Genomic DNA, 10,756 nt, shown 5'->3' with positions numbered 1-10,756 from the left:
AACAGAATCATATAATCAATAAATAGAATCATATCATCAATAAATAGAATCATATCATCAATAAATAGAATAATATCATCAATAAACAGAATAATATCATCAATAAATAGAATCATATCATCAATAAACAGAATCATATAATCAATAAATAGAATCATATCATCAATAAACAGAATCATATAATCAATAAATAGAATCATATCATCAATAAACAGAATCATATAATCAATAAATAGAATCATATCATCAATAAACAGAATCATATCATCAATAAATAGAATCATATCATCAATAAACAGAATCATATCATCAATAAACAGAATCATATCAGCATCAATATAACTGCAGCTGTTGCATCTGGCCAGTTTCCTCCAGATTGTTAAAATGTTCTCCAACAGTTGAGTTTTTTCATACCTTCAGAAACACATTTATTATCTGCAACCATAAAAACAGCAATTAGACAAACATGCTAGATAACAACATTAATGCTATAATATAAATGATTTGATCAGTTTCCTATCAATATCTGTATAGATTGTTGCTGTAGAGTCAGTGAAGCCGCTGGGCTGAACTGCTTTAATCAAATGAAGCTCAGAAAATGAAACCGATTCATCAGAATCATCCCAGGATTCATTGCGTCAGTTCATGAAACGAAACTCATGACGTCACACTAATCAGCTGATTAGGAGTTTTTAATCATTTTCTGGTTTCTGGCACTGAAAACCCACAAGATCCAGAACCAGAACCAGACCTTCATGATCCGCTTCTGAAATGGGGCGGGGCTTAGGAGCCTCACCTGTAGACACTGCGCATGCGCAGACCTAATCAGCTGACATACAGAAACAGAAAGTATTTCATTCTAGACTCCATTTTGTGGCTCAAACTCCAGCAGGTGAGTTAGAACTTTTATCCAACTGGTTCCGACCCGGTTTTAAGCGTTTCTCTGGTTCCGGACCGGACAGGAGCGAACCGACCGAACCTCTATTAGAACCGAACCTCCAGCAGAACCGAACCTCCAACAGAACCGAACCTCTATTAGAACCGAGCCTCAAATAGAACCGAACCTCCAGCAGAACCTCCTGCGGTCCGGTTCTGGTCTCTGTGACCAAAGAGGCTGAAATGTGATTTAATTTATTTGTCTCGTTTTTTTGTAAAGTTTCCTTTGATCTTCCGCCGCCCTGATGACGCATGCGCACTGGGGTGTTCAACATGCGGCGCGGGGGCCATTTGCGGCCCTCAGAATAGTTCTGTGTGGCCCTTTAATAATTCTGCTGAGTGAAACTTTAACTGAATTAAAATCCTGTAAAATGATAGAAACCAACTTTATAAACTGTTGAATCTTCAAACGTTTATAAACAGTTAACAGTTTAGTTTCAGGTCAGAATGACAGTAAATGAAGGATTTATTTTCTTTAACCTCAGACAGTGGAAGGAGCCATCAGAGCTTCTCTATGGTCTAGTTAAAGTCTTGGTGGTGAAATGAAACTGGTTTCTCTGGTTTATCTTCAGACTCCACCCAGAGTCGTTTCTTCCTGCAGAGCCTTTAAACTTATCATCATTCTGGTTCCAGAAAAAGTTCTGGATCCGAGTCTCTGAACCGGATCGACTCTTTAAGGTTCATTCAGGATGGAGATTATTTATTGTTCAGGTTTTTACTTTAAATGAATTTTTTATGTGTAATAATTTAACATCCACAGATTAAGTCTGTGTTTCTCCTGGTTACCAGGTTCTGCTGCACCGCTCTGGTTCTGGGAACCGGGTCCGATGGGTGGGAGCCGGTGGTTCTGGAGGACCCGTCCAGGTGTTTGTGGACTTGGAAAAGCTGAAGGATTAAATCATTTTCACTCCCAGATTTTCTCTGAGCACAGATCCAGAACTACTAGATTCTCTGCTGCAGGTTTTGGTTCTAGAAAAACTTTCTATAGCTGCAGCAGCAACAGATCCAGGTTTGTGTCCAAATGAAGGTTCTGACCCGACCCAGCTGAACCAGAACCTTTCGGTCGCAGCAGGACCGAAAGGTTATATGCATGTTCACATTTATACATGCGCTTTATGGGACTAAATTAGATTGTAAAATAATTTCCTTGTTTACATTTTCATAAATGTGGTTTATAAACATAGAAACATTTTTATAAATGTTTATATTCACATGTTTAATATTCATTAATTCAGTAACAGCATCTTTGCCTCTATAATGTTTATTGCTTTAGACTGAACTCATGAATAATTAATGAGGAACGAAGATCTTATTATGGGATGTTTTCTGTTTCTCCAGCCTCTGTGACCTCTGACCTCTGAAGGGTCAGATGAACTGAAATCTAAAGATGGACTCTGATCCAAACGACCAGTCTCCCCCTGCTGGAAGGTCAGAGAACTGCTTCCTGTTCTGATGCTGGGAAACTTTCCTCTTTAAATGGGTTCTGGTTCTGGTTCTCTGGGTCCAGATCAGACTCAGCTTCAGGATCGGCTGCCGGGTTTAAAAGTGTTTCTTTATATTGATACAGACAGGCGGTGCTTAGCGCCCCCTGCTGGTCCACACGGTACTGCATGTGATGTCATGCTACAGCTAGCTTAGCAAAGGATTGTGATTAAAATGAATAAATGTTTTCAGACCAAGAGGAGGAAGTGACATCATTCCTGCTGAGGATCGATGAGTCGATGTTCTTTATTTATTTATTTATTTTTGAACATTTTTTATTTAACAATATTATAAATCCAACATATATGCATGTGCACATTTATACATGCGCTTACATATTACCACACGAGAAAGAAAGAAACAGAAAGAAATATAAAAATAAAATAAAATAACTAACAATAATAATAAAAAAGGATGGGGTGCTCAGCAAACAGTTACATTCCTTACAAAAGGCCTCGTCACGTGACAGGGAGGTGTACATATCCGGTGTATTCCATTAAGAAAGAAATATACAAAGGGCGCTGACACATCTTTTTATAACCCATTAACATCTTTATCCATCTGTCCATCCACAGTGGGAAATAGCTGGGGTCCATATACTCAGAAACATGTCCATTTTTACATGAAGTTTTGCTCTTATCTTTTCCATTATATACACATTCTTCAATCTTTCTTTCCATTGTTGAAGGGTGGGAGGTAAGGGCTTTAGCCAGGAAAGAGTTATCATTTTCCTTGCTACCAGTAACAGAATCTGTAATAACTGGGCTTCCTTTTTATCTTCTCTTAAGGTCAAACCCAGTATATAATGCAGTGGGTTCAGTGGTAATGTAAACTTAAATATTTCTTTGATTTCTGTCTGAATCCCCTGCCAGAATGGAATCAGCACTGGGCAGTCCCAAAAAATGTGAGTGTGATCCCCAATCTGATTTCAGCCCCTCCAGCACACATTTGTGGCGTTTCTGTCACATCTTGAAATACTGAAAGGTGTTTTGAAGAATTTCATTTTTAATTTCCAGTCAAATTCCTTCCATCCTGGGCTTTGGGTGATCTTAAAACCTTGTACACAGATCTCCTCCCACTCCTCATCTTCAATAACAATATTCATTTCTAGTTCCCACTTTTGCTTTATGTCTGTAGAATTGTCCGAGAAATGCATCTGTAAATGTTTATATAAATTAGATACAATCTTCCTGTTATTATGATCCTTTACACATTTTATCAGGAATATTTCTACGGATGATGTATCTTGTTTCAAGGTAGGCCATTCTTTGTGTGATAAAAGATAATCCCTTAATTGTAAATACTTATAGAAATCTTTTGAGCATAGTCCATATTTATTTTGTAACTCCCCAAACGACTTAAGAGTTCGATATTCTTTATTTTTAATAAAAAAATAAAAATAAATACAACTGATAGAAATGGAATTATTTTAGTTTTATTTGAAGGTTTTTGTTTCTGGAAAAGCAACTGGAGTTTATTATGCTGCTAAATTACAAATAGTTTAAATGTTATTAACCAAACACTTTAGTTTTATTTGTATGTGTTTAACATCAGTGGAAATAAACTGTTTGTGCAAATGAGTCAAAATGAGTCGACATGTTCAAGTTGCCAATCACTGAACAACAGAATGAACAACCAGAAGTTCATATTTTAATGTGATGAGATGTTATTGTTGAATAAAATAATGTCTATTATGCAACGTGACATAATCAGACAGTTTGGCTGATTTAACTCCCACAGTCTAAATGCAACGCTCAGGAAGAGCGCAGCAGATGTTACGGTCGGCCAATCAGCTGATCCGTCAGCTCTTCAGACAAACTGCCAAGTAAACAACAGTAAACAGAAACATTGAGGCTTATAATGAATATGATGAGAGTCTCATAGACTCACAGATATTTGCTACATAATACATGTTTTACACAAAATAAAAAAAAATTCTGCAGACTTTTAATAGTAATGAAATAATAAACAGTCAAAAAACAAAATATATTTTGACTTGAACATCAACATGCAAACAATCACTGAGCCGTAAAGCTGATTGAGACTCGAAGCATAAAAACTGATTTCAGAGCAAAGAATCGAATTATTGACTAGAGATTCTGCAGACAGTGAGGAACCAGCAGGACGTGTTTCATTCAACCCAGGAGATGATGGTCTTCCTGTCCTACTGGCCAGTTTGTAGAGCAGCCAACTGGGTGAACTGGAAGTGAATCCCATGGTGACTGAGTGTCTCTGGTTCCCTCTCAGATGGGCTTCACAGCAGAGGAAGCTGATGATGAATCCAGAGGAGAACAGAGCAGCCTCTCCATCACCCAGCGGCGTTTCTATGAAGAGTGACCGATCCATAGATCTTCCTTTTTACTTCAGTAATCCTCCTGGATTGTCAGACCCAAGGTAAGACGTCTGTTAACCAGAAATATTAGCATTTACCCAAAACGTAACTGAAAATGCTGTCAAACATCAATATAAATCAGAGAAATGTTGCACAGCACGTTTCATGTAGTCCTGTGTCAGGCTGCTGCTGATGAGAATTCACCTTTAAACGGGACTTTATGCAAAGTTCACATTTATCACAATATGTATTTCCATTTGGGTTTCTGCGTCTATTAAAAACAACCCAGGCACTTAAAAACACAACCCAGCCCATTTCATCTGGAAGTTAAAGTTTTTGTTGTTTTTAAGATGAGCCGTTTCCAATCCTTCCAGAATGTAGCGTACAAGTCAGCAGGCACTGAATGTCACTTAGCAACCCGGTAAAGCCCAGCTATTTAGCTAGCAGGCTAAACGAAGCCCAGAGCATTAGCTAGCATTCTACGCCAAACACATGTATTAGCTAGCAGCCCAGTAAAGCCCAGTGCATTATGGAACAAAACCAGTAAAGATTAGCACACTAGCTATATGCCTAACCAATGTCCAGCATGCTAGCTTGCAACTTAAGCATTGCCCAGCGCACTAGCTAGCAGCAAAAGTAATGCCTAGAGCGCTAGCTAGCAACTTAAGCAATGTCCAAGTCGCTAGCTAGCAACCGAAGCAATGCCCATGATCTAGCTAGCAACATAAGCAATGTCCAACGCGCTAGCTAGCAGCCTAAGCTTAGGTCCAGCATGTTTGGTCAGCTGGTTTTTCTGATGTACAATGGCTGCTGAAATAGATAAAACTTTTGTTTGACTTGCCATCCAGGAACCACTTGCTGCATCCTGTTGGTGGTTCAGGAGGCTTTTCTTTTGCTTTGGACTCTTGTACAGTTGCACATGTGTTTGCAGCCATTTCCCTGTACATGCTGCATTGGGGGCGTGGCCAGAAGCAGCTAGTTTGGATTTAAAGTGACAGAGACCCTAAAACATCTTCAGCTCAAAATGGGCAGAAGTGAGCAAATGGAAACTAATTACATAAGAGTTATTTTAGCAAAAAGTGTAATGACCATGTTTTGACTAGGCCACAGACCCATCCAACCCTTTTACATCAGAGGTCACCCAGTTCCATCAGAGGTCACCCTGGTCCATCAAAGGTCACCCTGGTCCATCAGAGGTCACCCTGGTCCATCAGAGGTCACACTGGTCCATCAGAGGTCACCCTGGTCCATCAGAGGTCGCCCTGGTTCATCAGAGGTCACCCTGATCCATCGGAGGTCACCCAGTAGCATCAGAGGTCACCTTGTTCCATCAGAGGTCACCCAGTACCATCAGAGGTCACCCAGTTCCATTAGAGGTCGCCCAGTTCCATCAGAGGTCGCCCTGGTTCATCAGAGGTCACCCAGTAGCATCAGAGGTCACCCAGTAGCATCAGAGGTCACCCTGATCCATCAGAGGTCAACCTGGTCCAACAGAGGTCAACCTGGTCCATCAGAGGTCACCCTGTTCCATCAGAGGTCACCCTGGTCCATCAGAGGTCACCCTGATCCATCAGAGGTCAACCTGATCCATCAGAGATCACCCTGATCCATCAGAGGTCTCCCTGGTCCATCAGAGGTCGCCCTGGTCCATCAGAGGTCACCCTGGTCCATCAGAGGTCACCCTGGTCCATCAGAGGTCACCCTGGTCTATCAGAGGTCACCCAGTAGCATCAGAGGTCACCTTCCATCAGAGGTCACTCTGTTCCATCAGAGGTCACCCTGTTCCATTGGAGGTCACCCTAGCATCAGAGGTCACCTTGTTCCATCAGAGGTCACCCAGTACCATCAGAGGTCACCCAGTTACATCAGAGGTCACCCTGCTCCATCAGAGGTCACCCTGGTCCATCAGAGGTCACCCTGGTCCATCAGAGGTCACCCTGCTCCATCAGAGGTCACCCTGCTCCATCAGAGGTCACCCTGGTCCATCAGAGGTCACCCTGGTCCATCAGAGGTCACCCTGGTCCATCAGAGGTCACCCAGTAGCATCAGAGGTCACCTTGTTCCATCAGAGGTCACCCAGTACCATCAGAGGTCACCCAGTTACATCAGAGGTCACCCTGGTCCATCAGAGGTCGCCCTGCTCCATCAGAGGTCACCCTGGTCCATCAGAGGTCACCCTGGTCTATCAGAGGTCGCCCTGCTCCATCAGAGGTCACCCTGATCCATTGGAGGTCACCCAGTAGCATCAGAGGTCACCTTGTTCCATCAGAGGTCACCCAGTACCATCAGAGGTCACCCAGTTACATCAGAGGTCACCCTGGTCCATCAGAGGTCGCCCTGGTCCATCAGAGGTCACCCTGGTCTATTAGAGGTCACCCAGTTCCATTAGAGGTCGCCCAGTTCCAACAGAGGTCAACCTGGTCCATCAGAGGTCACTCCTTTCCATCAGAGGTCGCCCTGATCCATCAGAGGTCAACCTGGTCCATCAGAGGTCACCCCTTTCCATCAGAGGTCACCCTGGTCCATCAGAGGTCACCCTGGTCCATCAGAGGTCTCCCTGGTCCATCAGAGGTCGCCCTGATCCATCAGAGGTCAACCTGGTCCATCAGAGGTTACCCCTTTCCATCAGAGGTCACCCTGGTCCATCAGAGGTCGCCCTGATCCATCAGAGGTCAACCTGGTCCATCAGAGGTCACCCTGGTCCATCAGAGGTCACCCTGGTCCATCAGAGGTCTCCCTGGTCCATCAGAGGTCAACCTGGTCCATCAGAGGTCACCCTGGTCCATCAGAGGTCACCCTGGTCCATCAGAGGTCAACCTGGTCCATCAGAGGTCACCCTGGTCCATCAGAGGTCACCCTGTTCCATCAGAGGTCACCCTGGTCCATCAGAGGTCACCTGGCTCTCTGGACGCCAGCAGCTTCCATTCAGATGTTAACTTTAGATCAAGGACACATTGAAGTGATGAGACTCTGCAGACAGTGAGGAACCAGCAGGACGTGTTTCATTCAACCCAGGAGATGTTGGTCTTCCTGTCCTACTGGCCAGTTTCTAGAGCAGCCAACTGGGTGAACTGGAAGTGAATCCCATGGTGACTGAGTGTCTCTGGTTCCCTCTCAGATGGGCTTCACAGCAGAGGAAGCTGATGATGAATCCAGAGGAGAACAGAGCAGCCTCTCCATCACCCAGCGGCGTTTCTATGAAGAGTGACCGATCCATAGATCTTCCTATGGGATTCAGTAATACTCCTGGATTCTCAGACCCAAGGTAAGACGTCTGTTAACCAGAAATATTAGCATTTACCCAAAAACGTAACTGAAAATGCTGTCAAACATCAATATAAATCAGAGAAATGTTGCACAGCACGTTTCATGTAGTCCTGTGTCAGGCTGCTGCTGATGAGAATTCACCTTTAAACGGGACTTTATGCAAAGTTCACATTTATCACAATATGTATTTCCATTTGGGTTTCTGCGTCTATTTTAAAACAACCCAGGCACTTAAAAACACAACCCAGCCATTTCATCTGGAAGTTAAAGTTTTTGTTGTTTTTAAGATGAGCCGTTTCAATCCTTCCAGAATAGCGTACAAGTCAGCAGGCACTGAATGTCACTTAGCAACCCGGTAAAGCCCAGCTATTTAGCTAGCAGGCTAAACGAAGCCCAGAGCATTAGCTAGCATTCTACGCCAACACATGTATTAGCTAGCAGCCCAGTAAAGCCCAGTGCATTATGGAACAAACCAGTAAAGATTAGCACAGACTATATGCCTAACCAATGTCCAGCATGCTAGCTTGCAACTTAAGCATTGCCCAGCGCACTAGCTAGCAGCAGAAGTAATGCCTAGAGAGCGCTAGCTAGCAACTTAAGCAATGTCCAAGTCGCTAGCTAGCAACCGAAGCAATGCCCATGGATCTAGCTAGCAACATAAGCAATGTCCAACGCGCTAGCTAGCAGCCTAAGCTTAGGTCCAGCATGTTTGGTCAGCTGGTTTTTCTGATGTACAATGGCTGCTGAAATAGATAAAAACTTTTTTTGACTTGCCATCCAGGAACCACTTGCTGCATCCTGTTGGTGGTTCAGGAGGCTTTTCTTTTGCTTTGCACTCTTGTACATTTGCACATGTGTTTGCAGCCATTTCCCTGTACATGCTGCATTGGGGGCGTGGCCAGAAGCAGCTAGTTTGGATTTAAAGTGACAGAGACCTAAAACATCTTCAGCTCAAATGGGCAGAAGTGAGCAAATGGAAACTAATTACATAAGAGTTATTTTAGCAAAAAGTGTAATGACCATGTTTTGACTAGGCCACAGACCCATCCAACCTTTTACAATCAGAGGTCACCCAGTTCCATCAGAGGTCACCCTGGTCCATCAGAGGTCACCTGGTCCATCAGAGGTCACCCTGGTCCATCAGAAGTCACCTGGTCCATCAGAGGTCACCCTGGTCCATCAGAGGTCGCCCTGGTTCATCAGAGGTCCCCTGATCCATCGGAGGTCACCCAGTACCATCAGAGGTCACCCAGTTCCATTAGAGGTCGCCAGTTCCATCAGAGGTCGCCCTGGTTCATCCGAGGTCACCCAGTAGCATCAGAGGTCACCCAGTAGCATCAGAGGTCACCCTGATCCATCAGAGGTCAACCTGGTCCATCAGAGGTCACCCTGATCCATCAGAGGTCACCCTGTTCCATCAGAGGTCGCCTGGTCCATCAGAGGTCACCCTGATCCATCAGAGGTCAACCTGGTCCATCAGAGGTCACCCTGTTCCATCAGAGTCACCCTGGTCCATCAGAGGTCACCCTGATCCATCAGAGGTCAACCTGATCCATCAGAGATCACCCTGATCCATCAGAGGTCTCCCTGGTCCATCAGTCGCCCTGGTCCATCAGAGGTCACCCTGGTCCATCAGAGGTCACCCTGGTCCATCAGAGGTCACCCTGGTCTATCAGAGGTCCCCAGTAGCATCAGAGGTCACCCAGTTCCATCAGAGGTCACTCTGTTCCATCAGAGGTCGCCCTGATCCATTAGAGTCACCCTGATCCATCAGAGGTCACCCTGATCCATTGGGGTCACCCAGTAGCATCAGAGGTCACCTTGTTCCATCAGAGGTCACCCAGTACCATCAGAGGTCACCCATTACATCAGAGGTCACCTGGTCCATCAGAGGTCACCATGGTCCATCAGAGGTCACCCTGGTCCATCAGAGGTCACCATGGTCTATCAGAGGTCACCCAGTAGCATCAGAGGTCACCTTGTTCCATCAGAGGTCACCCAAGTACCATCAGAGGTCACCCAGTTACAATCAGAGGTCACCCTGGTCCATCAGAGGTCACCCTGGTCCATCAGAGGTCACCCTGGTCCATCAGAGGTCACCCTGGTCTATTAGAGGTCACCCAGTTCCATTAGAGGTCGCCCAGTCCAACAGAGGTCAACCTGGTCCATCAGAGGTCACTCCTTTCCATCAGAGGTCGCCCTGATCCATCAGAGGTCAAACCTGGTCCATCAGAGGTCACCCCCTTTCCATCAGAGGTCACCCTGGTCCATCAGAGGTCACCCTGGTCTATCAGAGGTCAACCTGGTCCATCAGAGGTCACTCCTTTCCATCAGAGGTCGCCCTGATCCATCAGGTCAACCTGGTCCATCAGAGGTCACCCCTTTCCATCAGAGGTCACCCTGGTCCATCAGAGGTCGCCCTGGTCCATCAGAGGTCACCCTGTTCCATCAGAGGTCACCCAGTTCCATTAGAGGTCGCCCATTCCAACAGAGGTCAACCTGGTCCATCAGAGGTCACTCCTTTCCATCAGAGGTCGCCCTGATCCATCAGAGGTCAACCTGGTCCATCAGAGGTCACCCCTTTCCATCAGAGGTCACCCTGGTCCATCAGAGGTCACCCTGGTCTATCAAGGTCACCCAGTAGCATCAGAGGTCACCTTGTTCCATCAGAGGTCACCCAGTACCATCAGAGGTCACCCAGTTACATCAGAGGTCACCCTGGTCCATCAGAGGTCTCCC

General features: G+C 45.0%; 1 pseudogene; it reads left to right on the top strand.

Annotated features, from left to right (window-relative positions):
• The first annotated feature begins 845 nt into the window (after positions 1-845).
• The window catches only part of LOC129355228 (NLR family CARD domain-containing protein 3-like), a 45,432-nt pseudogene continuing 35,521 nt past the window's right edge, over positions 846-10,756 (top strand).

This window comes from Poeciliopsis prolifica, unplaced genomic scaffold, assembly GCF_027474105.1.
Source record: "Poeciliopsis prolifica strain line A6 unplaced genomic scaffold, Auburn_PproV2 SCAFFOLD127, whole genome shotgun sequence".
NCBI lineage: Eukaryota > Metazoa > Chordata > Actinopteri > Cyprinodontiformes > Poeciliidae > Poeciliopsis > Poeciliopsis prolifica.
This window is presented reverse-complemented; position numbering and strand designations above follow the sequence as displayed.